The 16,555-nt window shown below is 39.8% G+C and overlaps 1 long non-coding RNA gene across 1 annotated transcript in view; it reads left to right on the plus strand.

The window, feature by feature from the left end:
• Positions 1-529: 529 nt before the first annotated feature.
• Positions 530-16,555, plus strand: part of LOC138745302 (uncharacterized) — a 29,561-nt gene continuing 13,535 nt past the window's right edge. Inside the window, exons 1-2 of the long non-coding RNA XR_011346152.1 lie at positions 530-598; positions 1,611-1,713. This is a non-coding gene — a long non-coding RNA (uncharacterized lncRNA). The remainder of the gene's footprint in view (positions 599-1,610; positions 1,714-16,555) is intronic.

A 16,555-nucleotide genomic window follows, 5' to 3' on the forward strand; every position in this document is an offset into this window, starting at 1 on the left:
TGAAAATTTAATATCCTTGGAATTCTCTCCGCTTTTGAAGGTGCATTTGAAATTGGGATCCATGGACTTGTGATGAGTTTATTGCCGTACCCACTCGTAGAGGGATCATATGCATTGAACTTAGATGTAGATACTTTGAAAAAAGTAGCAGACATTAAATTGGAAGCGGTAATAAATATGAAGGAAAGATTGAGAATAAATAGTCTCCCTTGCAGTTGGGGTACAATGTATTGCTTGAGATCAGAGGAATCCTGGAGCCAAGACAAAGTGATCCTGTGTTTCCCAAGGATTTGATTGTTGTTGGATTAGTAAAAAGTGGAAGGGCCGAAGGGTCTTCTGATCCTTCGACTGCTTGATTTGTCTTCTGATGCTCATTGGGTTCACCTGTGTATTCGCTCGCTCGCTCGCTGATTGGTTGCTTCAGTTACGCGAAACAACGGGTTGATTCGGTGAGGCCGCTATTTGATTGGACGCTGAAGTCGGGTTGGATTGATGGGCGGGTTCGCGGGTTGATTGGCTCTTGCTGTGAGGAGGCGGGACATTTGCAGCAGCGTCGTCTGCTTGGCGGTCCGTCGTGTCGCCTCTGGCGCGAATGGGAGTAAGTTGGCGGAGGCGCCGGATCCTTCCACAGCCGCGCGGTCCAGGGAAAGCGGGGGACCCGCAGCCCACCGGGCCCCACCCGGGAGCGGCCGGTACCGGCGGGGTGTTTGGGTGGAGCCGAGGCGTCGATACGAGGTTTGATGCCGCCGACAGGGCGAGGCTGGAGGCCGCGAGGTTACTTGCAGCGGGAAGGGGCAGGTGATTGGCAGGTCTGTTTGCGCATGCGTGGTGAGTTCGCGCATATGTTGCAGATACGCATGTGCCGATTGAGGGCGACGAAGCGAACCCTTTCGCAAGTGGCAACTGACCACTGGCGCATGCGCACAGAAATTAAGATGGCTGCCCCCAGCTAATGGACCCTGAGTCACAAAGTCAATCCTGTGACTGTTCTCGTTTGTCAAATCATTTGATTTTAAAAATAGGCTCTAAGACTTCAGGTCTCCTCGCACGGGGGCAAAACCCCGACTTGCGACCATCGTGGTCCCACCCTCCCCCCCCTACTCGACCATTGTGGGACCTTTGGACTAAACTCCTTTAATTAAAATAATAACTGTTTATAAACTCCTACAAGACTTCAGGGCTCCTCGCACGGGGGCAAAACGCCGACTTGCGACCATTGTGGGGTCTGATTGATCCTTTGGACTCCACTGCGGTCGCAGGTCGGGGAGGACCTGTCGGGGTCATTGGGTCGCTGAGGAAGGGATGGAAAACCAATCCATTTTTTGCTTCCCAATGCTCATAGAATGTGTCTGATTCCATCCGTTTTTCCTGTTGTAGTATCACATTCTTCATAAAGTTAGATGTTATTTTTTAAATTGTGTCACCTGAACAATAATGCTCCAATCCTTCTGATCCTGACGTACCATGTGTTTAAAATGTAATGTTTCTCAGTTACTTGATCGAATGCCTTTAAAATATCGGGACTTTGGTGTTAAAAATACAGAGTAAAGATTTCACCAATCCTTTTGAATTTATGATCTCTGAGATTTCTGGTCATGTTTTCTATTTAGGTTGGTGTATCTTGCAGACCTGTTTGGTTGCAGCAAGTAAGAAGTTATCCATTTGTAGCATCCACTGCGGCAGTGCGACCAAATAAAGAGACATCCACCCAAGGTGAGTGTAAAACAAAGACTGGCTTTACTGGTTTAAATTCCCCACGTGTGCTCACTGGCCCACCCACTTCTGGTGACGTACCCCTGACTTCCAGCATCACTCTCCAGCTGGCTGGCCGCTACGCGGAAGTGAAGGGCATCTCAGCCCGCACGTGGTGCAAGGCCCAGGCTCCTTCTCATCTTGGACTGTCCAAGTGTTGCAGTGATTTGGCCTTTTTTGCTTGCCCAGTTGCCTGGTGCGCTACAATCTCAGCGTTGATAAGGGAGAAATTCTTTCAATGTTTTATTAACTTTTATTACAGAATTCTTCCTAGTTTATCTGTGTAACATTGAAAATTATGGGTTTTCATGAACAGGAATCATGATTTTACTCATAATTTGGTGAGCCAATTGATAGGACAGTTTTTGCTCATGCCCCATGGGAAGCAAAATAAAATTGAAGTGACAAAATTAGGAAGGTTTGTTGACCCTTCTTTTTAAGCAGTATGTCAGGATGATTTTCATCTTGCTTGCTGAATTAAAATGTGATTTGTCAGTTCTTAATGGCAGCTGCCATTATTGGCATTACAAGGAGAGATGGGAAATGGGTCAGGTCCTTGGTGGTCCCAGTAATGCAACAGAGAAAGATGTCACAGGGCTGAATGTGGTTTAGGGAGGGAGAGGGTATTAATTTTTAGGAAAAGTATGTGGCCAGCCACCTATCAATATTTTTTTATCAAATAGAAATTCCTGCTGGTAGAAGCCATTTCCTACTTTGAACAGGCCCAATGTCATTATCCAAGCAGATATTGTTAAGAGCCCAAAGGATCCCAAAACCCAGCAGCAAGGGACATTCACCAAGACAAGTGGTTTTTAAAACAGAAGTTATTTTTAATCAAATTTAATCATTAAATTAGAATTAAAATTTAACCTAACTCTATACTTAACAAACCCAAATTAACCCCTTTTTAATTCTAAGTGCACATATTTGTAATGTGTTTAAATTTAAGAAAAGTGATTTGGTTCACAGTTCAATCTTACTTCTCTTTCTTCCAAGTTCTCTGGATGCAGGCAATTCCGCTGTGCACAGAATGGAATGTGTATAAATTTCACTAGGATTTGGTGCTCGAAAGGTAAATGTTTACCGCTCAGGATAGTTCTTGTAGGGTTTTTAGAGAGAGATGTGTTGTTCTAGGATTTCCACAACTGAGGTACCACCATTAGTCACCTCAATGTCTCACTGATGAACTTTGCCCCGTTAGGGTTTTCCAGATGGTAACTTATTTCTGCAAGCTACTACAGAGTTCCATTCCTCTTATTCCAAACAACAGGAGTTCTTTCTTCTGCTTAACCTAGTGTTAGATAAACAAAACCTAGGAGTGACTTTCCTGTAAGCAGCCTGCAGAAAGGTACTTGTAGCCAGCCTGGCTCCATTTCCAAACAATGGTCATTCATTTTATGACATCAGTTTGATTAACACCTACTTGTGAATGTGCAGAACATTCTCCAGAGATCTTCAATATTTCTTCAGTCTTTCAAATAAGATGTTTTAAAATGTATGTGTGTGTATGTTTGTAACCTACTCTAAATCTTACCAAAATACCAAATATTACCAAATTCTCCAAATATATTTATCCATTACAATATCACATAAGGAGAATTTAAGAGACTCTTAGACAGTCATATATGGGTGAAAGAAAAACAGGGTTGTAGCGGATACACAGCGCAGTATTACAAACCACCACCATCAGTTCACAGACTTACCTGACACGTCGCGGGCTAACAATGCTGGGTACCAAAGTACAGTGAGTGGATCAGATGAAGCCCCTGCCTAAAGGCATGGGGCACTAATGGCTCGTAGCTTTAACCTGCTGGTCCTGTGGACCGGAAGGTGTTCACTAATATTCTCATTGACAGGCAGGGAATAAAAGGTCTGTGTATGTCTGCAATAAACAAGTCTTGAGTTGACTACCTTTGTATGTGTTTGCCTTTATTTAGTAGCATCTACCGCAGTAGCCGCTACAGGGTATTATTTTTTTGTTAGAAATATCAAGATCAACACATCGTGGGTCAAAGGGCTTGTACCGTGCCGTAATATTCTGTTATTTCTGTTATTGCTTGACTTTGAATATCTGTTGTAAGTACTGTGAGACTTCAATAATGTAGCAAATGTGCACAGCAACATTGCAGTCAGGAGTTTGTATCTCCTGGTTGACGGGCTTTTCTCTTTTTTACACAATGCTTTCTAGTTCTCGTCAGTAAGAAAAGAAATATTGTGCATGTTGAATATGTCATTATGTCTAAAATTAACACTGGAAAAGAGTCAGTAACACCAAGGTAAATAGCACCCTTTAGTGGCTGGTGCAGTTTCCTGACGGGCACAAGTTATCACTCGGTGGCGACAGTGATGTGAAAATGTGGGTAAATTATTTTGTATATGATTTATACATGTTAAAATTAGCTGTTGTTTGTTCCAATTTCAGGTAGGTGTGGTTGTAAAGTGGGTAAGGATAGAAAATACTTGGGGATAAAAAACTGGGGCTTGCATTTGACGGTGTGAAAGTCAAAATGGAAACTTAGAATAAGGCTCATCTGATTTAGCAAGCCACTGGCTCTTATACTTCCACCAGAAGTGAATCTAGAATTGAATTTTGAGTCTTTTATGGTGGGTAATTTCAAAGTCTGTTGATTGTAAGACTAAATTAAGAGCACTTTTGCCCCTGGCTGTGCTGAAAGATTGTTTTGTTTATTAACTAAATCTTTCTGAAAGGGAGAATAGTGTGAAGCGGCTTTCCAACTCGTTGGTGATGAATCTTGCAGTAAGATTTTTCAAATAATTATAGATTCCTAATTCCTCCCAGTCCTCGGGCATTTTCTCCTGCAATCTACATCAGTTACCACCATCCAGGGATTCTCATGAAGGGTAAGTTTCAAATTCACCTCCTCCAACCATGTCCGTGCCCTCTGTGGCAAGAAACCCAATGCAGAGTAAATGACAGATTGGCTGAGCGCCGCCACTTGGATCACAATGGCCATCTTGGCTCATGGTCACAAGATGTTTTAAGTTCCATTCCATTCCCACACTGACCTTTGTCTTCTGCCTCCTCCATTGTCTGGGTGAGGTCAAATACAAAGGAACCATCTCTTATTGAATTTGTGAATCGATGGTATGAATATGGAATTGTCCAAGTTCATGTAACCAGCCCACACCCCCCTAGGTTTTCTCTCTGTCCTGTTGATCCACTCAGTTCCTCTCATATTTTCCCTTCCAAACCAAATGACTTATAAATGTGGGCAGAGAAATGGTAGATGGAGTTTAATCTGGACAAGTGTCTTGCACTTTGAGAAGACTTGTAGTAGTGTTGCAATGAGGGATCTTGGGGTGCAAGCACGAGCTCCTTGAAAGTGGCAACAAAAGTGTAGGGTGTTAAAGAAAGTATTCTTCATTGAGCAGGGCATGAAGTATAAACGTGGTTAGACCACATTTCAAGTGTTTTCTGCATTTCTAGTTGCTGCATGACAAAAAGAGTTTATCAGGGGGTTGCTTGGGATAGAGCATTGGTTCTGGGGAGAGGTTGGACAAATTTGGATAGTTTTCTCTGGAACATTGGAAGCTGAGTGATGACCTGGTTGAAATTTATCCAATTATTGTAGTCCTGGAGAAGATAGATTTCTTCTTCCCCCTCCCCTGTGGGAGATGTAAAAATACTACGATGCCTATATTGAACTGAGAGGGGAAAAGGAGAGAAGTGAGGCAGGTTTTTGCACAGTGCGGTGGGGGTCTGGCCCACGCTGCCAGGATAGTGGTGAAATCACCACGATTTAAGAGGCATTTGGTTGGGCACATGAACAAGAGGGAATAATGGGTGATGTGTATGGACCATGTGCTGACAGATGGGATTATGCTCTGTTGGGTGATGATTCATTTCTTTTCAAGGATTGTTGCCGATGGGCAATAAACTTTTCACAAAGGTCTATCTCCAATGAATTTGTTTAGAACATTTCCATGAGTTAATTCCCTGTAGAAACACCAGTTTATCATTCAAGCTGTGTAGCCACAGCAATAATGCAAAGTTAAAGGCCATCATCACTGAATCCATTTTAATCAGCCTTCAACTTGAGACAACAAAATCAAAATGCAACTTTTAACCTCAAGGAAAGATGAGTAATCCTCTGTACCACAGAATTATTGCTGAAAAAATATTTGGCAAATTTTGTGAATTCAGCTTCCAAAGAGTTGATGAAGAGGAACCACAACGGGATTTTAAAAAATTAAACCCAGAACCTTTATTAGAAGAAGTTCATCGCAATAAACATGTTCAGGTTCAGTCATGATCGATTCTGGATTGGCATGTGGCAGTAATAAAAGGAATGCAGGATAGATATATTCCAAGGAAAAATAAATTAATCATTTGAATTGTGGTTTAAATGGTTTTGTGGCCAAATTTGCGGAGGTCATCAAGATAGGGGACAGAGTAGGAAATGTAGAAACCGTAAAGTTGCAGAAGGATATTGACATATTAGGAAACTGGGCAAAATGATCGCAGATGAGATTTAACACCGAGAAATGTACAGTTGTACATTTTGGCAGTGGAAATAAACAGGAAGCATACTATTTGGATGGGATGAAAATTCAGACCTTGGATGTGCAAAGGGACCTGGGTGTCCTTGTGCAAGGAAAACTAAAAGTTAATGACCAGGTGAAATTGGTAATGAAGAAAGCGAATGCTATGTTGGCATTCATTTCAAGATGAATAGTGTACAAGGGAAAAGAGATGTTAATGAGGCTCTATGGGGCACTGGTGAGACCTCCTTTTGAGTACTGGGTGCAGTTTTGGGCCCCCTATCTGAGAAAGGATGTGATGTTGTTGGAGAGGGTTCAGAGGAAAATGATGAGGATGATTCCCAGAATACAAAATATAATGTACGAGGAGTGTTTGACAGCTCTTGGATTGTATTCATTGGGGTATCGGAAATTAAAAAAGAAAGCTCATGGAGACATTTTGTATTTTGAAAGGTTTAGATAGGGTGGATGCGGGTAAGATGTTTCCCTTGGTGGGTGAGTCGAGGACAAGAAAATTAGAGGTTATCCATCCAAAACAGAGATTGGGAAGAACTTCTTTTGCCCGAGTGTCATGGAGCTGTGGAACTTATTGCCTCATACAGCAGTGGATGCCAGATCACTGGGAGTATTTAAACAAGAAATAGACAAGTATCTCGTTAGTGAGGGCATGAAGGGATATGTGGAAAAGGCTGGAAATTGGAAGGAGTGTAGAGTAGCTCAGTGTGTATTTACGGAGCAGATTCGATGGGCCTGGTGGCCTGGTTCTGTTCTTTTGTCTTGGGATCTTGTTCTCATTTGAGAGAGATTATCGAAGGCAACTGAGAAAAATGGAAACAATTTGAGGCAATTGTTGGAGTAGGTTATTTGTTTGCCATCTCTATGTAAAACTCCAAAATTATCTGTCACTTTGGATCAGTGCTGGTCCCTCCAATCCCTGAGGAGCATAGTCTTTCTAATATGTCATGTGTTCTTTCAGCTACAAATGATTCTCTTTTTCAAACATGGCCACAGGTTACTCGTGCTTCATTTCTGTCTTGCAATCTTTTTGGGTGTTTTTTTAACATAACTGTAAATGTGGAAAATTCCATTTTGGGAGTGGATTTCTTGTCACATTTTTCCGTGATGTATTTGAAAAAACGTTGTTGTGTGGACTGCAGCTGTTGAATGCAAGTGAGCTGCATTTGTTGTCCTTCCAATGCCATCTGCTGCCTGACAAGCCTTCAACCTGATTCCTGCCCTTTCCAAGCCTTGCGCAAGTGTTTTCCTCGCCTCGTGACCCCATCGTAACGGTGTACAGACATGCAATAAGCCACCATATAAAGGCAGGGTCTGAGACGCAGGTCGTAATGCCCCCAGATTATCTTAAAATCGCAAGATTGGATTGGCAAGAGTTGGGTGTCGTCCACAGATCTGACAGCTGCTGGGCTTCACGGTTGCATATGGTTCTGAAAAAAACTAGGGATTGGCGGCCTTGCAGAGATGATCGTCCCCTGAACAATTCCACCGTGCTTGACTGATACAATATTCCAAATTTACAAGACCTCTCAGCAAATCTCCACGGCAAATATGCATTTGCTAAAAGAACGTGCTTACTATTAGATTCCATTTGAGTCTTCGGATGTCATGAAGACAGCAGTGATGGTCCCGTTCGGCATGTTTGAGTTTCTGAGAATACCATTCGGTCCATGGAATGCAGCTCAGACATTCCAGCGGTTCATGGACCACGAACTCACTGGTCTTGGGTTTTTTTTTTGGTGCTTGTGTTGATCGAGGAGATTCTGGTTGTAAGTGTGGATGAAGAGAAGCACAAGAGCCACCTTATCTCATTGTTTCCAAGGCTTGAGGAATGTGGCATCGTGATCAATCCCAGGAAAGTGTTTCTGGTGCTTCTGATCTTGTATTTTTGGGACCTAGAGTTATGCAACATGGTATTTTGGCTGATGAATGAGAAGTGCGTGAATTTTGAGAATTTCATCCCTCCATTAAGGTTGGCCAATTGTGATGGTTTTTAGGTATGAGGAATTTTTATCGCTGTTCCCTGGTGAATGCCACAGCATTTCTATTACCTCTTGCTGAACGACTCAAAGGATCTGATGTCTGCTTCAAAAAGACCTTAACTTTGTGTATGCTTTCCATGATGTGAACACTTTTCTTGCAAATGTCACTAAGCTTGTACATCAAATGCCTAAGGCCTTTCTCTCTTACAACAGATGCATCTGTCAGTGCTGTGGGAGCAGTGTTCGAACAGCTAGTCTGTGGGCAATTGGAACCTTTGGTGTTTTTTTTCAGCCAAGCGGTCACCGGTTCAGGCAAAGTATAGTACATTTGGGCAAGAACTCTTAGCTATCTATCTCGCAGTGAAACATTTCTGTTTTAAAAAATATATATTTATAGTTTTGTATACAGTTCAATATAATAATAGAATCGTATCCAAATGATACGTTCAATGATCAAAATATAATAATAAAATAAATGTTGTACTGTACATAAAAGTAAGAAGAGAAAAAAAGTATAAAAGAAAAAAATACAGACCTAGGTGCAAAGCTCCTGTGATTACTATTCCCTCCCAAAAGGAAAGGCAGGATATTAATAAAATATTAGAATTAAACCAACATGATAAGGTTCAACCATTAAGATTAAAGAAAAGTGGTGGTGGGGTGGAGAAGTGAATACATTAGATATCCAATCCCATATCTAAATATGGTTTCCATATTTTGAAGTAGGTATCATACCCAGTTCTAATATTATAAATCACCTTTGCTAAGGAAATACAATTTTGCATTTCCCCACAATCAATTTTAAAATGGGATTCAGATCTAAAACATGAATTTGAAAAATTAGGAATAAATTAATTGATGTGCCATTAAATATAATTGATGAATAAGTTATTATTAACTAATCTATCAAAAACATTAATTACTGTCCCAACAAATGTCAGACCAGCAAAAAGGGTCAATTTCAGTTCCCAAATCCAATTCCCATCTTTCTTTTGATTTATTCAAGTCTGGATTTGGAGATTCCTCTTGAAGTAGAAGATACAATTTGGAAATGTTTCTTTGTAATTCCCTCATGGATCCCAATTTCCAATCCAATATTTCAGCTTTTTTATTGGAAGGTCATCCTTTGACCATTTGTACAGACCACCAGCCTCTTATGCATACTGTATCTCTACTTGCCAAGGGAGATTCAGCACTTGCACTTCATCCTTCAATTTTCATCGGACACACGTGACAGCTGAGAGAAAGCGAATTGGTGCCCAATCCAGGTGCGACATTACATACAACTACTGACATCAATTTCAATGCCATGGCTCATGTACGGTGCACTGATCCCGATTTCATCCGGTGTAACCAGATCAACTCTGGTCTCCATCTTCAAGATGTGACCCTGGATGAATCAGCTGAAATGTTGGTCTGATTTTTTTCCCCCAACAGGAAGGACATTTAAAAAATGTCACATTTAAAAAATCACGTAATTTGTTATCTTTTCCAAACAAATACAAGCTTTCATATTTAAATCCACATAATTTTTCCAAGTAATCCCAATACATTCCCTCGCCACTGCTCATGCTAACTGAATAAACTCAATTTGAGATTTATCCATTCTTAAACCCATTGTTAAAGTTGTAATATACCCCATTTAAAAAAAGCAGTGGATCTAACATTAAAGTAGTCTCCAATAATTCCGTCTTAAACTCTTTAATTTTTATCCTAAAAGACTTACTTTATCACACAACCAGACAGAATTGAAAAAAAAAGTACCAATTTGAGTCCCACAATTAAAACATAAATCTGAATGACTAAATCCATATCTTTTTAACTTTTCCGGCATTTAATACAACTGATGTAGAAAATTGTAGTTCACCAAATTTAGTCACACTATCTTCACACAGAGTAGTCCATCCTTCTTGGGATAATTCTAAGGATAAATCTTTCTCCCATTTAGGCTTTGATTTATCTAAATCCAGTTTAGCCATTTTTTCTTGCAACAAAGAATACATTTCTGAAATAAATCCCTTTCTGCCCTATTTACAATTAAATTTTTAAATTTAGTTAACTTAGGCATGTTCAATTCCCGCCCAAAACTCTTCACTACTGGAGCATGTACTTGAAAATATGCAAGCAAAGAATTTAACAGTACCTCAATTTTTTCCTGAAACCTAACATAGGAAAAAAATATCCCATCTTCAAAACAATCTGCTAACACTTGAACACCTTTCATCTGGCAAATCTTTAAACACTGAGATTATTCATCGAGAAGGAGATGTATTTATCCTGATATGATGGAATTTGGAATGAAACCTTATCTCCAGTTCCTATTGCCAGATTTCTTTTATACCAAGTATCACATAAATGTCATAATACTGGCACATTATAATAATGCAAAAGACGAGGAGTCCATCTAAATATACACTGATGTATAATAAAATGTGAAATCTGTGATAATAACATTTTAGCCCAGTGTGGAGGTTGATTAACATTGAACATCCTATTAATAAATTTTAACTGATAATTAACTAATAATTTAATGAATAATTCTGAAAATGAGGCCATTGTCGTCCCTAATGCATATTGCCATGTTAAGTTTTGCATCAATACTCTAGCCAATGTACCTTTCTATAAAAATATTCTGATTGCTGCATAACTCTTTAAAAAATATGTTTGGAAGCGAAGATGGAATTGATTGAAAAAGGTATTGAATATAAGGAAAATTATTATTTTTAATACAATTCACATGTGCCATTCATGTCAAAGGAAGGTTTTTCCATTTGATTAAATCAGCTTTAATTTTATCAATAGAGAAACATAGTTCAACTTACACAAATGTTGATAATCCACATCAACCATTACCTCTAAATATTTAAGTTTCATTTTTCATCTAAGCTGTGTAATCTGTTTACAAGCAGGATAATCTTCCTCTGTAATTGGTAATATCTTCCTCTTATCCCGATTAACCTTATAACCAGACATTTCTCCATATTGTACCAAACAGGTTTGCAGATGTCATAACGATTACTGAGGATTTGTTAAATATATTGGTACAAAGGAACCTTATATTCTCTTCCTTTATTTTAATCCCACTAATTTTATCATTTTGTCTTATAGCTTGGGCTAGCGGTTCTATTACCAATGGTGACAAAGGACAACCTTGCCTAGTGGAGGTTGTTAAATTAAACGTATCTGAAATTTGTCCATTCGTCAACATCCTCACCAAGGGATTTTTATACAAGTCTTTAACCCAACCAGGCAAAAAAGGTCCAAACTTAAATCTTTCAAGTATTTAAATAAAAAGTACCTTTCAACTCGATCAAAGGCTTTTTCTGCATCTAATGCCACTATCATTGATTGATTCAAACAATGTCTTGACACATGAATCAACGTCAACAGTCTAACAATATTTTCAGAAGAAAATCTATTCTTAATGAAACCTGCTTGATCAACATGTATTAAACATGATAAATACTTCACAAGTCTATTAGCCAATACCTTAGCTACTATCTTATAAACTACATTTAATAACGATATTGGTCGATATGAGGCAATTTTCAATGGGGCTCTTCCTTTTTTGCAATAACTAAGTCTAGCTCTAGAAAAGGATTCTGGAAATGCTTTTGCTCTTCTGTCGCTTGTTTAAGAACATCCATCAAAACAGGAGACAAGACTTCATAAAATTCTTTATAAAACCCTCCTGTAAACCCATCTTCTCCAGGTGATATTCAATATCGCTTCTTCAATTTCTAAATCACTGAAAGGAACTTCCAATTCTGTCCTATCTTTATCGTCCAAAACCGATAACTCCAAACTACCTAAAAAAAACTCAACACGTTCCTCATCCTGATTTACATCAAAAGGATATAAATTCTGGTAAAATGAGTGAAATTCATCATTCATTTCCTGAGGTTTAAAAGTAACTCTTATATTATTTCTTATCGCATTTATTGTCCTTGATGCCTGTTCAGTCTTTAATTGCCAAGCAAAACTTTATGCGCTCTTTCTCCTTACTCATAGTAATTCTATTTAGATCATTGTATTAAGTTTTCATATTTATATGTTTGCATTATATTATAACAGTTTCAACTGAATCAAAAAAGTCTTTTTATCCACAGTCGAATTTCGTTGGAATTCCTTCTCTCAAATTGTTATTTCCTTCTCCAAATTTTGCCTCTCTGCCAAATGCTGCATCTTAATTCTTGCAGAATAATTGATTATCAGACCTCTTAAATAAGCTTTTGAAGCATCCCACAGAACAAATTTACTTTGTACTGAATATGTATTAATTGGCAAATAAGATTGAATATGGTCTTTGATTTAACTTAGAAACTTTGGTTGCTTCAATAACATCCCATTAAACCTTCACCGGTAAGGGGTGTCTACATTATGCAAACCAGAACATGTGCAGGTGTACAATCCTTTATCCAGATTCCTTTGGGGGGGGGGGGTCACTGTGTTCAGAATTTCAGATTTTTTTGGATTTTGGAAAGCCAGATTTAAGCCCACCCAAATTATGCTGCTGTATCCACCCCCACTCCATTCCAGTCACACTGATATTTTTGCTCCACTCCTCACCTGCCTGACTCGCGCTGCCATCTCTCTCCCACTTGCTGATGTTTGGAGCTTTCCTGATTTTAGATGTCTGGAAAAAGGATTGTGTACTTCTACTTAACAATGAGGAATGATCTGATAAAATCCTACTCATATACTCTGCATGTATAAATCTACCCTGTAATTGTGCTGATGTTAAGCAAAAGTCGATTCTCAAAAAAGGATCATGTCTGGGTGAATAAAAAGAAAAGTCTTTTTCTGTCAGAATTAACTTCCTCCACATTTACACCAAATTCAAATCTTTCATTGAGTGTAACATCCATTTAGCCATTTTGGTTCTTTGTACAGTTTTTGGAAATTTATCCAACACACAATTAAAATCCCCACCAACCAAAATATTTTCATTAGCTTGACCCAGATTCAAAAAAGTTTCAGAAATAGCATCTTCGTCATTTTCATTGGGTGGATAAACATTCATCAAAGTCCATGCTTCAGCAAAAATTTTACAATTCACCAACAGCTCTCGACCCAATGTGGCAGAGAATGATTCCAACTGAAACGGTATCTTCTTATGAACCAAAGTAGCAACACCTCGAGCTTTCGAATTAAATGGAGATGAAAAACATGTCCTACACAATCTCTCATCAATTTCATATGTTCTTTCTCAGACAAATGAGTTTCTTGCAAAAAGGCAACATCAACCTTCATTTTCTTTATATATGCCAATATTCCCTTCCTTTTCATTGGATTATTAAGTCCTTTAACATTGAAGGTCACAAAATTTAAATGAGCCATAACTTAATTTCCTCTTGAGATTGGCACTTCACAAAGCAATTACATATTTTAAAAAACCTAAACCCCCCCTTTCAAACAATAAGAAACCCCTGTAAAAAATGTAAAAATCTACAAGTACAAAAGTTGGACCCCCCTCTGTGGACCAGCTGCAGTTAATACCACATTTGACAGATGACTTTAGAAGTAGCAGAGTCAATCACCACCCCCCAACCGAACATTAAAACATCCCAGTGATAACACCCACATTGAGCTTGAGCTTCATCTTCAACATCACTCACCAATTCTGATTCCAATTCGTTTCCCTGTTCTGTTCCCAATTTTAACCTCGGGCATTTTCCCCATCAATTCCTTCAAATCTGGGAAGGAATTTGCAAAAGATAATGCACCATAAGGACTCTCAAAACATTGAGACTGATCTGGCCCATAATTCACCTTAAATATCATCGGACACCGAAAAGTAAACTTATACCCTTTCTTCCACAGCACTGCTTTGACCAGATTAAACTCTTTCTGTCACTTAATAATCTCCTGACTTATATCAGCATAAAATAAAACCCTATTGCCTTGAACCATCATTGGGCTTTGATCAAGGCGAGCTTTCTGAACTGCAAGCCGCAATATAATTTCTCTATCCTGATATCACAAACATCTTAAAAGAACTGCTCTTGACATTTGACCCAGAAAAGGTTTTCTCCTTCACACCCTATGAGCCCTATCTAAAAAGTCTCGACTCCCAACATCTCTGGAATACATTTCCAGAAATAATTTTACAGGATCTGAACCATCAATATCTTCTGGCAGATGATCAACTATCTTAATATTAATTCGACAACTTTGATTTTCTAACGAATCAATGTTTTTTTAACAAATCTCTCTTCTGGACATCCTAGCCTGTAAACAACTCCTCAATATGATCCATTCTCTCCGCATAATGGTCCCCACGGTCCTTACGGTCAATAAAAATGTCTTCGATCTTCTTAAATTGATCTTATCCAGTGTCCACTGCTGTTAAACTCTTATTAATATCAACTAGAATAAATGTAATTTATTCACACATACCAGCCATTATTTCCTTTATACCAGCAAATTGATCATTTAAAGTTTCAAAATATTAGGTCATAGAAGACATCATCTTTTCATTTGGTTGGATCAGTTCTGTAGACATGAAGTTGACTTCCATCCCTGTTGCAGGGGCCTTAAAGACTGGGGAAGGTGTCTGTGGTTAAACAACAGCTTTCATTGGAGATGGAGATGTTCTTAAAGCCTAAGGCCTTCCTTCAGTAAGTCCAACTGCAGCAAATAGTCATTCTTGCTCTTCTTCTTCTCAAATTTCTGAGTTGTCCTCCTCCAGCTCATACCTGGCTGCCCGACTGCGGATTTCCTGCATGTGAGAACATCCATCCATGCTGAGAAGCTCAGTAGCACCAGAGGAGCATCTTCAGATGGGCCGCTGCATACAGTCATTCGCCTTCCCGCGAACTCGCGCTTACATTCGGGCACCCACCCCCCTGGTCTCCTTAGTCAAGCCAGGCTTGGGTCGGATTCCACGCTCACTCTCCTGGCCCACCCCCAGGCCAAAGATCTTGGCGATATCTTGCGTCTCTGGAGGCGCAGAGGATGCAGACGTTTCTTCCAGCTTCTCTTGGGTTCCACATTGAGGATTTGGATCTATCTCTAACTGCTCCTGAGATTCCTTCTGGAAGGTCGGCCTTGCTTCTTCTGCACTTTTCACAGGTTGAAAACCTAGGTTTTTTTCTAAGTTGCTGGTAATGAAATGGTATTGTATTAACTGACCAGTATCGGCATGGGCTGGCCCACCCTCCTGATGACATCCTCTCCGAGACTCCTCCCTGGACTCCTCCCCTGTGACCCAGGCCATAAAGGTCGAGCCACCTCTTCCATCCCTTCACTTACCTAGCTTGCACGCGGGCCTGCTGTCTTGTGTGTAATAAAGCCTATCGCTCCCCTTAGTCTTTGTCTTTTTGATTATTAGGGCAACTGTCAGTGCCCAACACTGCTGTTTTCCTTTCTTCATTTCCAGAATCCTACAGTAGTAAATTAATGTTCAAAACATTGATAAAGTCAAAAAATTCACTACAGTTCGAGTATTGAATAGTTCAGTCAGGGAGAGGTGTCTTCTCACGTCATTTTCCGATGCCATCTTTCTACGACCACCCCCTCCCAACCTCCCCTCAGCTGACTCCTTGAACACTATCCAATCCATGAACTCTAGGCAGCCCTGCAGCTGTTTTCCCTCACGTGACCACCTTTTGGTTGTCCTGATCTCGTAAGTGTTGTGAGCAATTTTAGGCCCCATTTCTAAGAGAGGATGTGATGGTCCAGAGATGGTTTACAAGAATGACCCTGGGGATGAGAGGAATAATTTGATGGTTCTGGGCCTGTACTCGCCCGAGTTTAGAAGGATGAGGCAGGACCTCATTGAAATCTGATGAATAGTGAAAGGGCTGGATAGAGAGAATTTTGCCAGTACTGGGAGAGTGTAGGACCAGTGGGCACAACCTCAGAATGAAAGGATGTCTGCTTAAAACGGAGATGGAGAATCATTTTCATCTCGAGCAGTGATTTTCAAACTCCTCCTCCACACCCCCCACCCCTTGGATCATATTCCACTTAATCCTTGTGCCAGAAGAGCTCTGTAGTAAGGAATTACTTAAGGTGGAATGTGATTGGAAAGAAAAAGTTTGAAAACCACTGTTTTAATTGTACGTCATTGACTTATTCTGTGTGTGGTTTCATAACTCTAGAGGAAATGGACCAATGACAATTTTTCTCAAGCAAAATTTTTCCTTCACAATTGGGTCAACGGCAGTCTTTCTCAGCCTTTTTTCCCATTCATATTCCACTTTAAGCAATCTCTTACTCATTTTTCGACACTCCAAGGAATAAAGTCCCAACATGTTCAACCTTTCCCTGTAGCTCAACTCCTGAAGATCTGGCAGCTT

This window comes from Narcine bancroftii, chromosome 11 (assembly GCF_036971445.1).
Source record: "Narcine bancroftii isolate sNarBan1 chromosome 11, sNarBan1.hap1, whole genome shotgun sequence".
NCBI lineage: Eukaryota > Metazoa > Chordata > Chondrichthyes > Torpediniformes > Narcinidae > Narcine > Narcine bancroftii.